We start from the raw sequence: 19,048 nt of genomic DNA, 5'->3' as shown, positions 1-19,048 counted from the left end.
TGCACCCCTTTCCATTCCCTCACTACACATCTCCTGTTTTCACGAGGTTTGTCTTGGTGGCAAAGTAAACACATCATATAATAACCAAAATATTTGAATTGAAAGATATAAACACATTACTGAAACCTATGCATTTTAACAATTTTGAGAAAAGAAGAAGAAAAGGCGAAGAAAAGACAAGAAGAAGATGAAGAGAAAAGGGGGAAGGCAAGAAGAAAAGAAGAGAACAAACATTAACAGCAGCGAAGTAATAATAATAACAACCTAATAAATATTCCAGTATTTAGGTGGATTCATAATTAATAACAGTAGATGCAGATTGAACAGATTGCCTGAATAAAAATGAGGTGAGTGGTAACCATAATACGTCTTTTTAAATCATTAAAGGAATAGAAGTAGCATGAGCTCGATCCAATCAATAATGATAATGTAAAATATTCCACCAACCAATAAAAGTAATTTTATAAGTATCTTTCCAATTTGTTGTAATTATTAGTAAAGCAATAGCAATTATTACATGTATTCATGTCCCGACCGTGCCTTCAGAATGCCATAAGGAAAAGGAGCTTCCTAAAAAAATTTGCAGAATATCAAAAGGAATATTCACAGACAAAATGTCATTCAATTTATCCCATATGAGCAGCCAAAGCTTTTTAACCAAAGGACAAAGAAAAAACATGTGCAAAAAGTCACTTTTATCATAAGAACAAGATCAACATTTTGCATTGTCAGAGAGCTTGAATTTTTGGAGGTTCATAGGTGTCAAGAATACTCTATTATAAAAATAGTATAATGTTTGGGTTGTGCTTGCTGAGCAGGAAGAATTGTGAATCGTAGGCCCACATGCATCATTGTTACATTTTGCACTTCCTAATTTGCGAAAAATAAGGAATCGCAAATTAAGAAGTGCAAAATGCTATGCATCATTGTTTCGGTATTCATTTGGGATTCAGTAAAAATCGCAATTTTTACCGAATCCCAAATGAATACCGAATTCTTAAGTGCATTTTCGCAATTCCTATTGATTCCTATGGGCCAAAAGGCCCATAGGAGTCAATGGGAAGGCATCAGCAAATTGCTAGTGGCACTTTGAAAATTTCATGGGTGCAGGGGGGGGTCCAAAGGACCCCCCCATGCACCCCTGAAATGTATTTTTCGCATCATGTTTCACACACACATGTCCTAAGGACATGTGTGTGTGAAACATGAATGTAGAAAAAAAAACATTTGCAGCATTTTAAACACTTTTTCCAAATTTACCGAGTGGTTCAACCACTCGGTAAATTTGGCACCCTAATTGCGACTTTGCACTTGTGAAAGTAATGATGCATTGCTTTTAAGAAATCGCACATCTGCGACTTCTTAAAAGCACCCGCAATTTTAGAACTCGCAACAATGTTACGAAGTCTAAAATTGCTTCATGCATCCCAAAAAGCACTTTTGCATTCGCAAACGGCCGATTTTAAGTAATCGCACCGTTTGCGACTACAAAAAGGCTTGATGCATGTGGGCCGTAGTCCATACGGAGTTCCATGTTTGGAAAGAGAACTCTTGGTCAGTGGCGGCTGGTGACATTTGAAAGTGGTGGGGGGGGGGGGGCGTAAAATTATTGTCATACTGCAGAGCAGCCAGCTTGCATGGCGAGCGAGCCGTTAACAACCTATGAGGGGTTCAGGGGGGGTTCTCTAACAAGGAAAGAACCAGTGTGCAAAATGTGATGCTCTGGCATCCGCGTCTCAGCGATGGCCCCAGGAGCAATCTGACAAAGTCACAGAGGGAGGGTAGTATGAATCCCCAAGAAAACAACCGGCTCAGAAGTGAAAACATGCTGTTTCAAAGAGGTTCAGGGACGAACACGAGGGAGGAAAAAATCTATCTGTCCCCAAATAAACCAGGCTCAGGCGGCCTGGATGGTGACCGGATTTGCCAGTAGACAGCGGTGACTGGCAGAGTCCAGACCGCCACAGGTAAGAAGTTGGCCACTTATGGGGTAGAGTAAACTCCACCCCAGCTCATAAATGTGTTTTTGCAGGGGCTGGAAAACTCTAGCATACTCATAACCGAGGCCCAAAAGACACCAAGGTCTTAACAAAAGTGTAAAAACAAGCCAAACCCTGACCTCAACCATCACTGCGCGTCTATCTGCCACCCACCCCATTCGGACAATCCTCTGCTGACGTAGTGCAGCTGTCGCTGCTCTCACAAAACACACATTAAAAAAAACTAGCATTTAAGTTTCATGGTTGCGGTTAGAATTAATTTACATGTACAGGTAAGCTCACAACAAAAGTCAGCTTCGCAGTCGTGAGTTTAGAATAGCAGTCCAGTTCAAGGAAGAGCAGACCAACGACCGTCTTGCTGTTTTTCTCACACTTTTCGAAGAGGAGGGATAACCTAGAAAGTCACTCCAGTTTATCATTTGAATGTTCCCTGCTCCAGGTGCGCAGTTGGCGACCTCCCTGGGGGCATGGTCGTAGTACTCAAAAAACAGAAGTATGAATGCATGTTTACAACTTTCCAGGGGCTTAGACATACTTAAAATGAATAGGATTGGAATGGTTTATATACAGGGCCACTGGAATTATGAAACAAAGGATGATCGAACTTAACAAATGAAATGGCTTATATGCACGGCCACTGGAATTATGCAGCAAAGGAAGACCAAATTTAACAATGGGGTTGACTAAACTTTGCAAAAATAAAATGTACATTATGTAGCACACTGCTGCACACACTATATAAGTATTACTTCACTATTGCGACATTTTAATGTATATTAATACTATATGACCAAATATCTCATCTCAGTACTACCAGCTTAACATAAATACAGCCATCAGCAACTCAAAGGTGACCACTTAATTTTTGCAAAAAATGCATGTCTGTGCACACCACCACCTGTGCTATCTTTTTTCTAACTTCAGTCGTTTGAGCTTCAATAATTTTTCTGAAATCTGCAAATTATGCAACAAATGGTAGATAACATCCATAATTATATGCAATACTGAGCTGGCATGAAAACGTTTGTCTCCAGTGACTCTCACTATAGGGATATCCGGAGATGTACTAATAGACTGGCGAAAGGCCAGAAGGCGTCGACTAGAGTGAGTGAGTGCCAGATTCGGCCACAGGGGGAATTGCATTTAGGCAGTAAATATGGATAGATGGCAGAGGTTTGTAACGCATGGCAATCTACAAAACATACATGCGGCAAAGACACTTGGGGCAAGAAGCTCTGTACCTACCATTGAGACCCAGCCTTGTTGCAGTGGAAATGAAAGGTTTTTCTGTTAGAAGTCAAACATTACCTCACATACGTCAAGCCTGCGGCTGTGGGCTAATGTTTTAGAATGAAGATACACAGAGGTTTTTTAGGCACACAAAAACACGCTGCTTAATCGGCCGAAGACTTCAAAGCAACAAGAATGCACAAAATGTCAGAAAACCAAAAAAAACGCAGTTGCGGCCGACATTACGGGTTGTTGGGGGGTTGGAAATAGATTCATCACGGGGGGATGGTTGGAGGCAGGAGGGGTTTCATTAAATATAAATATCAAATAAAAGTACTTACTCAGCTTATGGATGGGTCCGACTCCCGCCATCCTGCGCCAATTCCTGCAGCTCTCCTTGTGACCTCATGATCAGGAAAGGCAGCCTCCTTCCATCCGCTCTGCCTCCGCCAATCACAACGCTGCAATGGCAGCGTTGTGATTGGTGAGGCCAGGGGAGAGCGCCCCTGCTGCACCATTTGTTCCTGCATAGAGAAAAAGGGAGAGTGGGTGGTCGTGGTCGAGAGCAGGGGTGGAGTGGCTTACCCACTGTTGTGGGTACTGACTGTTTGATTGGCTCCAAGGGCCGACCAAACAGTCAGTACTCACAACAGTAGGTAAGCCACTCCCCCTGCCCTCGAGCAAGTCCATCCACCCTCCCGCCCCCAACCAGGCACTTCTGCTTTCTCGCAGGGCAAGAAGCAGAAACATAAAATTGTAGTTTTTACCATTTTATGTATCTGCTTCTCGCACTGCGAGAAAGCAGTGAGGCGATGCCCAAATGCCCCTATGGAGGAGCCGCCACTGCTCTTGGTAAAAGTCCACCTCACACAATAGCTCTATATTGGATTTTGGTCATGAATCAGAAGGACCAATCAAAATCTTATAAATGGCTGAAGTTTTCATTCGAGAGGTAAAGTCCAATGTGCGAGAGGGAAGCTGCGTATGTGAGACAGAAGTGGAATTTGGAGAAAGAAATAGAGTAAGAGGAGTCTTTAACTGTTTAAAATGAGTGTCGTAATGAAAAGATATGTCATATTTCCTATGAATTCCAGAAAAAAACTAGCAATGAGCCTTTGGAAAGTATATGGCCAGTGGTTATACTACCTTTATTAATCCATTTGTTGCATCAGAATACTCTATAACTTAATTTTAAGTGCTTATTATACCAAACAGGAGTTTGTGAAATAATATCAAGATGAGAATTAGAGGAAGTAATTAGAGGTTTAATAATAGGCATAGAATGAGTAAGTATGGGAGAGAAAAAAGCCTTGGGGTTGAGAGATGTAATCCACCTCCTTGAAAGAAAATGGTGTAAATGGAGCCTCTTCCAATTGACCCTAAATTGTTGACACTTCATTAGAATTCCCCGAAAAGGAAGCCAAAATAGGCTTCAGTGTAAAGGCAGGATGATATAACCTTAGATTAGGAAAGTTAACCTCTCCAGTATCTTTGGATTGCTGAAGAAGGGCTAGTGAGATTCATGGTTTGCGATTGTTCCACAGGAATTTGGTCAAAGATCGTTAATAATTGTGAAGAATGAGAGTGGAAGAGTAATCGGTAGTATGGATAAGTAGAAGTTAACTATCTGTAACAACATCATTTTAATCGTAGATAATCTACCCCACCAAGGCAGAAGTAAAGGAGGCCAACCTTCTACCAGCAACCAAATTTTTTTATAGATTTCATTAAGGTTCATTTTAATAGTTTCTTTGATAATATTTAAATATAAGATACCTAAACATTTTGAATTCCATGTGAACCCAGTGTCCTTGAACATATCTTGGAGGCAATATTTATTTAAGGGCAAGACCTCTGATTTACCTATATTAAGCTTATACCCAAAAACGACAGAATAATCGTATAATAATGAAAGAAATTCAGGTAATGTTGTGTTTGGGTTAGATAAATATAACAAAATAGAATCCGCGTATGCAATTAATTTTATGTCCATACTCTCTTAAATTGGAAGCCCGAAAAATTTGAGGAATGATGAATGTTTTTTAAGAAGGGTTCTAAAGATAAAATAAATAAAATTGGAGATAGAGGTCATCCCTGTCTAGTCCCTCTGTGAAAAGAAAAATAACCTGATTGATTCTTGTTGAGCCATATAGAGATAGAGGGTTCCAAATGTAATTGCTGAATATATTGAAGGATATGAGGCCTGAAACCATGCCATTTCAATGCCCTCTACTCGAGCTCGGCGGAGATGGGTAGGTATTTCCACGCGGACATGGGCAGATTGAGCTACATCCAATAGACTCAACCCCGATGTACTGACCCGCCGACCCCTCATGTGGCAAGTAGTCCCTGACCATTAGGCATAGGATTATCCACAGAGGTAATTTACACTACACACATGACACGAGCATGTTGTTGATTTTCTTATTTTCACTTTGATGAGGTCCTGATGAATCGCGGGTGATTTTACCCAGTGCGAGAAACATGTCGACCAGTCTCACTTCTAGTCTCCTCTAGGGTCACTCGACCTAACCTGTTGATAACTAGCGAGCTAGCTTCACAATTTTAATTGCAGCAGGGGGACCCCAGAATAAAGTGAATTCCGGTACCCCTTGCTACATTTTAATCACTTTACCAGGCAACTTGCTATCCCGCCCACACACCCTCACTTCACCATAAGGCAGTTGGATATAAAAGATCTCCGCCAAAGAGCCCCTCTTTGAGGTGAGCCCGTCGGGGGTTGCACCGCCTCCCCAACGAGGAGCAAATGCCTATGATGAAGCATGACACCCTTCTGGGTGTGTGAGGCAACTACATCCAACAAAATGGATGCCCTAGGGTGTCATACATACACCTTTGGTCACGCCAGTTAAACCTTCTTTTGTCTGTCTATAGGAACAGTTCAGCAACTCCTCTATTGCATTTCAATGCCCTGAACATGAATCCTAATTCACTCGATCGAAAGCCTGTTCAGCGTCAAGAGTTATGGCAGCTAAGAGAGAGTTCAGTTTGGAAGCAAAATGAATGATTTTGAGGAAAGTTCTATAATTATCTGCAGTCGAATTTCCCTTCACAAACCCCAACTGATGCAATTCCATTAAATCAGGAATAAGCTGATAGATACGAAGTGCCAACAATTTAGCCAAAATCTTACAATCTGTGTTGATCAGTCAGATAGTCTGTAGTTACTACGGTAAAAAAGGTCTTTACCTTTCTTTGGGAACAGACAGAGCATTGCCTAAGAAAAAGAGCCTTGTGTACTCCCAGAGTTTAAGAAATAAGTGATAAGAAGTAACAACTCAGGAATTAAAAGATGCATGAAGTGGAGAAGAAAATGCACAGAAAAGCCATCGGGTCTATGAGTTTTATCTTTTGGAAGGTGGTTAATGGCATTGAAGAGCTCTTGCTCAGAAACTGGAGAACCAAGGGAGTACAACACTACAGTGTCATCTGGAGATCTAGGAATTGATTAAAAAAAGCATCTATCTGTTCGGTTGATGGAGAGGACTCAGAGTATATAAATTAGTATAGTAGTCTGTAAAGCACTCTAATATTTTGGAACTACTTATATGCCTGACCCCGGCCTTAACTGTTATAGCAGCAATCTTAGACTGTTGCTTTTTTATTTTAAGATAGTTAGCCAGAGATTTGTTAGCCTTATTCCTTCCACCGTACATTTTAACTTTAAACTTAAGCAAGCTATCGTAAGCATTATCCCAGGATTGTTTATTATATTGCATTTTAACCTTAATAAGTTTAGACAAAGTATTAGTATGATTCAAATAAAAATAATCATGTTCTAAGGATTTAATTTGTTTTAAAAGTTGCAAAGGGTCTTTGAGGGCATTCTTTTTTTTGCGAACACCCTCGCTGTTGTTTAAAGGTATCCCAAATAAAATTACTCCATGTGTCTGAGGGAAGATTATTCTCCAAAAATTAATGTGAAAACTATGTACATTGTTCATTAAGTAAAAGAGCATTATTAAATCTCCACCTGCGTGATGGGGATGAGGGAATAGGATAATCTAAATCTACTATGACAGGACCATGACCTGAAATAAGTATTAAACCTATCTCAGTATGTGTCAGGAATTGAAGAAGAGGCTGAATAAAAAATATATAATCTATTCTAGAGTGGGAGTTGTGAACAGGGGAGACATAAGTGAAGTCAAAGATACCAGGATAAGTTCTCCAAACATCTATCAGCCCTCTTGAAAAAATGGCTCTCTGAAAGGCTATATGCATTTTATTAGGAAGAAACTTGGCCTGAGGTTTTCGATCTAAAAAAGGATTTATAAGTTGATTGCAATCGCCACCTACTATAAGATTGTCTGAAATATAGGAAGATAATAAAGTGGAAAAAGTGTTACAAATTATATACCTACCCCATTAGGGCCATACAAATTGCAAAAAGAAAACTGGGCATCATTTATCTTCATGTTTAACAAAAGCCATCTATCAATGTCATCTTTAACCTCATTCAATAATTGAATACATAACAATTTATGTGACAATATTATTACACAATGCTTATTATTTGTAGCAGGCGAGCTAAAGACACTCCCAATCCATTGCCTATGCAAGGAGGCTATATCTTGTTCTTTATGATGCGTCTCATGTAATAAAGCTATTTGACACTTTAATTTTGATAAATGAGACAGCACCCTTTGCTTTTTAACTGGTTTATGTAGACCTTTGATATTCCATGAGACAATACATAAGCCACTAATCGAAGGGGCAGAAAAATAGCCATTAAAAAATACTCATTAGGAAATCTATAGTATACATAGTACATAACCAACCACAGCAAGCAAGGTAGAAAATGGTGAAATCCAAAATGAACAAATCTGCAGTGAACAATAGGCTGTCTTGAAAGGGATTATATCAAAAAATTTGAAGAAAGGCATAGAAATAAGAGTAAAAGAAATAGTAAAGGAGGAAAAGGGGGGGTAAAAGGACACCCCTGAAATAAATTTAGAGGAAGGATGACAAAAAACGGCAAGACTTTAACCATAAGAATAAAGAACAAAAGGGACAATGATGCTGAAAGGAGGGAAGGAGAGAATACAGAGGCCACTCTCAAGGAGAAACACAGAGGGTCAGTAAATAAATAAAAATGAACAATGGAGGAACAATGAATAGAGAGAATAAACAATATTAAACCATTCCAACATGGTGCCCAAAGAACTTACCAAACACTACAGGATACAACGTAGATGAACAAGATGACAACACTGGAACAAAGAGACATTAAGGGAAAAAGACAACTTGATCCATTAAATAAGGGAAGACTGGGAACCTGCAAAGAAAAAGTGCGAGAATAAAAAGAAGTTCAATGTCATAGAATAAATGAAGAACGTTTAAGATTTATTAAGTTCCATATCTTCTCCTTTGTCAATGTGTAGGAATTTCTTAAGCTCAACAGAATCTTCAAAAGTTGTTGACTCATCTTAGTAAGTGACCTTGAAGAAACAAGGAGGAATAAGGCCATATTGAGCGTTCCCGGATCAAAGCATTGGTCTGAGATCCAGAAATTCCTTCTGACGATTATAAGTGGTCCTAGAAACATCCTGACCAAAGGAAATCTTTTTACAAGACCAAAGAATTTGTTTACATTGTTTGGCTGCTGTAAGGACCATCGTTATATCAGAATACTGAAGAAAAAATGCAATGATACCCCGTGGTCTGTTCGAGGATAAGGATTGTGAAGGACCAACACTATGCACCCTCAGAATACAAAGTTCAACGGATTTTTGAAGGCCAACTATTTTCGGAATATGAAGTTTAAAATGAAATCATATCAGGTCCTTCAGAACCTTCTGGTATACCAAATATGCATAGGTTACTGCACCTGTTATGATTTTCAAGATCCTCCGCTACCTTTTTCAGCCGAGTCACTTCTTTAGATAATATATCAATGGCCACATCTTGATCATCACTAACGTTCTGCTCAACCAAGGGGAGACCACTTTTCCTCATTTATCTGAAGCGCTGCACTGGTGTCTACCATAAATGGTCTCATATTTCCCAGTTTGTCCAGAATATCCTCCAGTGTCAAAGGCAGTGGTGAGTTATTTACAGGAGAAGGATCTTTTTCACCCTTTTGTTTGCATTTACCTATAGACACTTTGTGGCCATTAGCATTAGAGGTGATAGAAGCCTGTGCCTTGGAAGAATGCACAGACTCAATGTTAGACTGAGAGTAGAATTGAAATAACTTATGAAGCTTTCCTGGGAGCCCTGAGGGTGACAAAGGAAGTATATGTCAAGGTTTTCTGTTATAATAAAATGGCATACTGTATTGGAGAAATTAAGTTATAAGTCTGTTGTAGAATCAACCTTCAAGTATAGCCAAGAAAGTAAGCCACCATTGAAAATGCTCCCAAAAAACTACCAATATATATACAAAGGGTACGTTGTTTTCTGAGGAGAAGAAATAAAATTAGCAAAATGACAGCTCTCCTCGGGAGCATGATGGGAGCAGTGGGGAAACAAACTCCACAATTGCTAAAAGACCAATTAATGGTCTATAGATTTACCCTACCACTCCCGGGTGCTTCCCACACATTCCGGCAAGTCCATACAGGCTGCACGCAGCCACGGCCCGTGGAGGGAGTTTCGGTTAGACGGAGAGGTGGGGCGGGGGAGGGGCAGGGTGGGGGGTGCTAAAAACTGGAGTATGGATAATTGAAGGTAAGTAAACAATGTAATAAATAAAACACATTTCGTAGCGCGCCCTGCATTGCAAAATGGCTGCACGTTCGATAAATGTGTTCCTCCAGGCAAAAGGATACCTGGTGCCTCAGGAGGAACGCTAAAGAGTGGCTATCTTGCCTCACAGCCACTGGTGATGCCTTCCTACTTTACTCTTAATTAGAAAATTGGAAAGTTGACAGCTCCCTTGAAGACAACAGAGCCATAGCAGGCTTTAAACACTGGTATAGACCCACTGTTGCTAACTTTCCAATATCCTTATCTGCAGTCTCTGACACTCCCACTCTCCTGCTGCTCCTCAGGAGAATGAGAATGCCAGAAGTTGTGGACAAGCCCACACAACAAGCCTTCTTTCCCTCCTTTCTCCCATTGATCTCAGTGTTACTGGTGCATCAGAAGGAGAGAGGGAGAGAAATCTGCTAAACTCCTACGTCGTCTCTCTGGCTCCGACCAAATGGAGAAAAGCAATTTGGCTGCACGCAAGGAGAATCTGGGGCCAACTGCTGCCCACTTTCATAGATACTACTGTGTAGGTGCACTAGCAACTCTTAGGCTCCCTCACAGACACAGCAAGAGCAATGAGAAAAAATGAAGCTTTGGAGGTGCGAGGGCGTGCAAAACACCCCACGATCTCCCAGATATTGTCTTTTTTTACTTAGAAAATTCTACTCTACTGGGACGGACTGTTCTAATCACCTTATAACCCACCATAGCTGGCTATACTGGCCATTAAAGGTCTGCTCCCTTGATATAAGTCTTTGCCTTCAGCTGGAATGCTGGAGCTGGCCTACCTGCCACAGCCTGCTATAATGCTTTAATATTCCTGGTGGATTTAGTGATGTACCTTCAATGGGAACATTATCATGCCACCATACAGGTGGAGGCAAACATTACACTTGAGGAAGTGCTAAATGCTTTGCACTTGATGGCCTCAGGAAAAGCGGCCGGCCCCAATACAATATCTCTGAAGCTATATAAAGTACGTCATGTGGAGTTAGCTCTCCTGCTTTTGGATCTATTTCTAAGCATATACCATAATGGGCTCCATCTGGAATCTTGGGCAGGGAACAGATATATTTATCTTTCCAAAGAAAGACAAACCCCTGGATAACCCAGCCTCTTATCAGCCGATTTCACTCATAAACTCAGAATCCAAACTATATTAAAAAATATTGACAAGCTGTCTAGGAAGAATCATAGCTCATCTACTTACCCCATGGAAACATGGTTTTATACCTGGTGGGGGAACCACCAACCATATTAGGCGGACCATTGCTTTGCTTGACTTAATAGAAACAACAGGAGATAAGATGGCTATGATCCTCCTGGACGCAGAAAAAGCCTTTGGCCAAGTGTCATGGCAGTATCTAGGGGGAATTTTGGCACAAATTGGGCTTGGCTCACGTTTTCAGTCATTGTATTTCAAGCCATATTCCAGGCTTCAAATTATGGGTAGGGAATCTCGAAGTATTAAGGTCTCTAGAGGAACAAGACAGGGCTGTTCCTCCTTCCCAATATTGTTTGCTTTATACACCGACCTGTTTATTAAGCAAATTTAGAAAAGTCAAATAATAAAGCCTGAGAGGCTGATTAGGATGGCGGACGGATCGCCACCGCCATGCAGGCAGTGGCAATCCGTCTGCCACCTATTTCCCCCCGCCATATTGCAATGGCGGGGGGACCGTGACGGATGGAAAGACCGTCCGCCGCTTTTCCGCTGTAGTCGCCTTGCGACCGTGGTGGAAAAGGTCTAATATGGTGGCAGTGTCTATCAGACACCGCCAGCCATATTACGATGGGCTTTGGGGCATGCCTTTCTGTGGCGGCAATGTCACCACGGAAATGCATACGGTCTTTGCTTTGGGGGCCCGTTGCGGGCCCTCAGGGTGAAGGGGGGATGCGGGTGCACATGGGGGGTACCTATGGTACCCCCCTGCATTTCAAAGTACAACAAGGCAGGCACTGCGCGGTGCCTGTCATGTTGTGCTTTGAAATGTACAACATGCATTTTTAGCATTGCGGCGGGCGTTGCTGAAAGCACTGCCCACCGCAATGTTAAAGATGCAGGATGCACCCGCCACTGTGGCGGGTGCATCCTAATTCGGCACACGGGACCTCCGCCATTATGGCGGACGGTCCCTTGCCACGACAGGATGGCGGACAGACAATGTCCGTCCGCCATCCTAATAGACCCCTGAGCGTGTTAATGGATATGAAACAAAAGTAATGGTATATGCAGATGACCACGCTAGTCTCACCTCAGATCCAGAGAGTGCAATGGAAGAAGTAGAGAGTTTGGCAAAGGAATATGGCAGGAAGTCAGGATATCTCCTCAATACGGAAAAAACACAGATAGTGTGTACCCCTAACATTGTTTTCTCGGATCCCTGAAGAAAGGAGGTGGCGTCGTATCTGGGGGTTAGGATCAGCATTAAGGCTGACTTTATAAGGTTGATCAATTTGAACCATTTAGTAAATACGATTAGTACTGACTTAAGATGAATGTACAGGTTTTACTTATGAATCATTGGCAGATGTAATATTCTCAAAATGGTTACACTCCGTAAGTTAATTTACTTATTTCCATCTATTACCCTTGAAGTTGAAGGTTCTTAGCTCAAAAACTTAGACTCCATCTTCATAAAAAAAATTGGGCACTATAAAAAAATTCAGACGATTTAAAAAATATTTAGCCCTACCGCAAGAACGGGGAGGGTGGGCGGCTCCTAACTAAAGATTTTATTACTATTCAGCCTTTCTACAGCAGATGGAGATTTTGTTTATACCAGCAAAGACAAAAATAAATACTGAGAACCAGGAATATGGGGCTCCCATTTCCACTATATATTAGCTTGCCATAGGAAAGGCGGCACAGGGGTTTTGTCTTCGACAGGTTGAGGCCAGCTAGTACAAAAAAAAAGTGATTCACGTACTTAACAGCAGCCTGGAAAGTCTTGGGCAAAGTGGCTAAACTATTGCAGGTACCAAGATATAACAGGTATACTCCACTGTGTTGAACTCCCCTGCATCCATCAATGACATGATGCAATGAGTAGACAATGGGAGCAGTCCGGTATTATTAAGATAGGAGATATGTATTTGGCCGAGCAAAGACGCCCATTTTTAGATCTACATCAAGAATATGGATCAAGTTCTGGCTCTTGTTTTAAGTATATACAGATTACCAAATTTGTAAATCAAATTATAGCCGAATTATTCACCTTAGGTATCATTCCTCTCTTAGAAGCTATTATCCACCTGGAGTGTTGAATAAAGCATATCTAAAAAATCTTAGTGGATTATATGCCGGATGATTGAGAGAAGGTTGAAGAGCTAGGCTAGGAAGCTGGGCGATGAGAAAAAAAGACCTATGGGTCAATTGCAGTAGAAAGGGAGATATTTTTATCCGCTAACATGAAAGCCCAGCACTATAAAACAATCTTCAATCTTTACTTTACACCGGTAAAGCTATTTGGTGGGGCAAAATGGAGGTAAATGCCCCAGGTGGGAGGAAGCCCAGCTGAAATGATACACAAGTTTTTTAGCTTTGCAAAATGTGTAAACTATAAAGCGAGGGATGGAGGGGTACTTGCAAGGGGCGATAAAAAAGCAAGTTTCTAACACGCCACATATGATGCTTCTGGGTTATGGCAATAAATATGCATTGGACATAACCCAGATTAATTTTATTTCTATCTTGGTTGCAATAGCTCAGCTCCTTATAGCAACTAGATGGAAGGATCCCGATCCCCTTACTTATCACGCCTGGTTGGGTCGCCTACTTTTTATGTATAATGAAGAACAAGCCCTATAGAGCTGTAAGGGGAGACGCCCTAAGAAAAGGGGCCAAAAGATCTGGTCTTCCTTGACCAAGCTGATTACCAAAGACGTGGGCAGTAGGGATTGGCTTGTACATGACTCCTAGGGGGCGAATGCTTGGGAGAGTAATATCTTGTGGTCTTAATTTTGAATTTGTGTGAGCTCTATAATATCAACAAAATGTTCCCAGCTGTAATTTATTCCACCTCTTTCAAAAGAGACTGGTATAATTAATTGTATACATTTGATATCTGTTGCATATTTAACAGATCTATTTTTTGCTTTCTCTCTGGGCAATAATAAAAAAATAAAAATCATGCCACCATACTATCCAGCCAAACACAACATTCTTCACAGTTGGTCTGTCTTCACCTTCCTCGACAATATCTTAAGTCACAAATTTCTATATTCCAAGCTTCACTCTGACCTCACCTTTGTAATTAGCCATGCCTGGAAATGATTAGATATGCCTCAGATACAGGTTTTCTCTTGCCCCACTGTACTAATACGACATGTTACTATGTGTATTAATCAAAGCATTATTCATTTGGATCCTTACTTGTACTGGCACCCTCAGTAGTCCTCAAAGGGCTTCAGTGAGAACCTCACACTATGTTCAATTTTACAGAACACTATCTTCAACTGACAGGTGTTGGCCCTGTAGGGTCATCCTCAATCTCTTTGCCTTTTTTCCTGTTTCTGAACCAATTATTGTTGGCCTTTTGGACTCTGTGAACATTTTTGTTGACTTTAAGGACTCTGTGCACTTTTCAACTGCTAACCAATGCTAAATATGTTTGTGCTTGTCCCATTAAACATGTTAAAATTGAATTACACCCATATGAAACACTTAACACACTTGTAAGTTCCTAGTAAAGTGGTACTACCTGTACCCGGCCTGTAAATTAAATGATACAAGTGGGTCTGTAGCACTGATTATGCCATCCACATAAGTACCCCTTTAAACATGGCTCAGGGCTGCCATTGCAGCCTGTGAGCGCAGTTTAAGCTGCCATTTTGACCTAGCAAAATAACCCCTTTTCCAGGCCTAAACCTTCCTTTTTAATACACATAAGTGACCCCCTAGGGTAGCCCCTACACAGTTCAGAGGGCAGGGTGCAGTGTATTTAAAAAGTTGGACATGTACTGTTATTTTACATATCCTGGTAGTGAAACACTCTTAAATTTGTTTTTCACTACTGCAAGGCCTGCCTCTCCCTGGGGATAATATTGGATTACCTTAGCATATTTATTAAGGGATTACTTTCAATTGGAAGCAGGTAGGAATGTCGAGTTTCGTATCTAAAGAATTGTAATTTAAAACCCTATTTAATGGTAAAGTTGGATTTTAAGTCCAATTCTGAAAATGTAACTTTTAGAAAGTTGTCATTTTCTTGTACGAATCATTTGGTACCTACAGCCTGTATCCTGAGTCACGTGAGTAGGTGTAGTTGGCAGTTGCTCTTTGTTTATTGCTCCCAGACAATGAGTCAAAGAGGGAATATGTGTGGGCAGAATGCTCCGTTTCTGAAGCGGGCACTTGCACATCACAAAGACCTTGCCTCAGCTCATTTCTAAACAGTTTCACACTAGTCTTTTGTGCCTCCAGACAAGCTGGGGCCAGGGCAGGGAGGCAGAAATTCCAGATACCTCTGTAAAGTAAGGACTCTAGACATTTATCCTACTTCAAATGGGATCCAGGTGTAAATAGCAGACTCTCAGACCCAACCCTTCAATACACATCTGGACCTGGGGTAGAGTCAGAAGAAAGATTGCTTTGCTGCCGTGCTGCAAGAAGGACTGCTACTCTGCTGCTCTGCTGCTCTGCTGCCCTGCTGCCTTGTTGCACTGTTGCCCTGCTATAAGAGTGAGGAGGACAGGATCTACATTTTGAACCCACAACCACCAAAGTGACTCCAAGGGCTGATTGACTGGCTTCCTGATCCGAATCTAAGGTAAGATCATCCTCCACCAACCTCGAACCCTGCACCTGGACTCTGCCTACTGTGAGTCTTGTCCCCCAAGTGCTGCCACCCCAGACCTGGACCCTTGGAAGTAGGCCTGAAGGTGTGCTGCCAGCCCATCAGTGGTCTTTTAGGTAGAACTGGTACAGCAAGATGCATCTCCTTGTAGCTCTGCATTGGAATAGCCGCTGCATTATGCATTCCCAACACAGGCCCCCACAGCTCTTTAGAACTGCTGCTGCCCGATGCCTTCTCGACACAGGACCTCACATTGCAACCCCACAGAACGGGCACTGTGCGATGTATCCTGGATAGAGGATATTGCATTTCAGCCCAACAGCTTCCTGGAATCCCCTCTGCATGCTGTATCCTCAACGTAGGACGTAGGACCTCTGTTATATCCTGCTTCTCCCTGCTCTTCTCTCTTTCTTGTCCTTTCTTAGTCTCTTGTACTCTGCTGCTCAGCCTGTCTCTATGATGTCATCCTTAGTTATATCTGTGTATGTTTAAGTGTACTTTCATTTACCATGGAGGCTGAGCAGCAGGGCAGCTGCTCCCGGTGGGGCCTTTACTGAAGCTTTTATTGGAACTTACCATCTATATTATAAGCTGTACCTGTCCACTTTGTAACTTCATTTAATCAATAAATCTACCCCTTGGACACAGCAATTAAGGATCCATCTTTCTTTTTTTGGATTTTACACTGGCGACGATTGGTACAAAGAAACTACGCGTGACAACATTTAAGAGAAGAAACTGCAAAATTAACTAAGAGAAACTATCTTAGCCTGATGCCCTACGCATTGGATGCCCCACTGGTGTCTACAACAACAGACAGCCTACTGAAGTAAGTTCTGGGCATTGGAATATGGCTTGAATGGCTTGAACCTGCTACCTTACTAACTTTTTACTCATTTCATATTTTGAGCGATGGACATTGCATGGATTGGATGATTTGAAACTTATTTCTCTACCAACACTACTGAGTTGAAGATTTTATACGTGTTTAGTTTGACTCAACTACAGACAACCTTTAATGAATTTGAAGGGTTAAAACCAGCTGCGATTATCTAATTCTGAAGCCTTTATTGCTTGCGGATTTGGATTTGCATGTTCATAAGATCATTTTGCTCAAACGTGAAACTTCATGGTGATGCAGTGCAAATAATCTTTGATGGTACTCTGGACATGAGTTGTCTTACCTGTTTCCACGAGTCTTTCATGGATCCTCTGTGACGTCTGCTCTTCCTCTATGTTGTTGGCTGTTTTGGATGTTTTGGCGCATAAGTGCACCTAAAGCCATCCTGCAAGCACGTCCTTCTGCGTGCCGCCAATGTTGAATTGCAGTTTTTTTCTGTTTCCTGCCTTGCCAGCCACGTTGTCTCCTGCCTTGCCAACCACGTTGTCTCCTGCCTTGCCAACCACGTTTTTTTTTCCTGATTGTGTACTAACTGTAACTGACTCTTCGCATTTCAATCAACAAGGCTGGTGGGAGTATTTCAATTTGCACTCCGCAGTCCCCAACAAATGCTATGAATCGCAATGCTGATGATTCTGAGGATAATGGTAATGCTTACTTTTGGATCAGTTTGAACCGGATCTGAGTCTGTATTTTTGATCTTCAATGACTGTTACTGTGGCATTTCAACTTTCTAACAACAATGACAGCGGTGACTACTTTTATTGTTTTAACTTGTTATTTTTAAAACTTTTGTAAACTGTTGCATATCTGTTGCAGTGTGCTGTTTACGCTACAGTTTACATTTTAGTACATGTATGTTGCATGTGGGGTTTGCCATTTGCTCCATTTATCTTGCTGATGTTAAGTTAAGGATTTATTCAATTTTGCTTATCTTAATGGTGTGTTGAGGTATAGAAGTACTCTATTCTTTTGTATATGCTAGTCCTGAACCACTTTTGTGCTCAAAATATTTGAGGTGTTCAATTATATTTATGATTCCTCGTAATGAGTTTTGAGATGCTTTATTCTATTTATATTTACTTGTGATGTGCTGAACCACTTTAGATGCTCAATTTATTTGAGGTGTTCATTTCCTTTTGTATTTTCTGGTGATGTGCTTTGAGGTATTTGATTTTGTTAATGCATTCTTGTGCAGAACCATTTTCATGCTCAATTTTCATTGAGGTGCTCAATTATATTTATTCTGGTGATTACTTGTGGAGATTTTAATTCTGTTACGCTGGTTGGAGCCATTTATTTGCTCAATATCTATTGAGGTGCTTCATTCTGGTTATGCTTATTGGTGATGGGCCTTAGAGGGCTCAGTGCTTATGATGCGCCATAGTGGTGCTCAGTTTTATTTCGTATTGCTACTGAGCCATTTATTTGCTCATCTTATGTTGAGGTGCTCAGTGTTATCTATGCTTTTGTTAGAAGTATTCATATTACATTTTCCTGCTCAGTATTTATGCTTACATGTTCTGAACCACTTAGGTGTTCTACTTAGCTAGAGGTGTTCTATTCATATTGATATTCTCAGTTCTATTTATTTTTACTGGTGATGAGCCTAGGGCTCAATTCTGTTGGCGCTTATGTATGCTGAACCATTTCGGTGCTCTATATTGTTAGAGGAGTTCAGAGTTTATTTATGATTGAGGGTACTGAACCTTTATTGCTCAATTTTCATTGAGCTGTTCATTTCCGATTGTCTGGGGAAGAATGGTTTTCCTCCCATTTTCATTATAATGTTGATTTTGTCAAGTGGTGTACCATAACCACTTTCACTCATTCTTTTATTATTTTGTTAGCTCATTGTGTTGGTACAACTTTAGCACCCTCGCCCTCACCTCTTCTCTTCTCCATTGTGAAGAGGGTGTTTATTTTTGTGCGTTTTATGTTTTTCCTTTATTTTACTCTTCTGCTCTCTGTTTTATCTTCCTCAACTTTTCGTTTAAAGGGGGAAGGTGTGTTATACCCTGCTTCTCCAATCTCTTCTCTCTTTCTTGTCCTTTCTTAGTCTCTTGTACTCTGCTGCTCAGCCTGTCTCTATGATGTCATCCTTAGTTCTATCTGTGTATGTTTAAGTGTACTTTCAGTTACCATGGAGGCTGAGCAGCAGGGCAGCTGCTCCCGGTGGGGCCTTTAATGAAGCTTTTATTGGAACTTACCATCTATATTATAAGCTGTACCTGTCCACTTTGTAATTGTAACTTCATTTAATCAATAAATCTAACCCTTGGACACAGCAATAAGGATCCATCTTTAATTTTTGGGATTTTACAACGTCACATCGCAGCCTGCTGCTCATCAGAACCACAGCTGTGTGAGGCATTCTTTATGAGGGATCTCGGAAGGTTCCA

Source organism: Lissotriton vulgaris, chromosome 5 (genome assembly GCF_964263255.1).
Source record: "Lissotriton vulgaris chromosome 5, aLisVul1.2, whole genome shotgun sequence".
NCBI lineage: Eukaryota > Metazoa > Chordata > Amphibia > Caudata > Salamandridae > Lissotriton > Lissotriton vulgaris.
Note: the sequence above shows the minus strand (reverse complement) of the source record.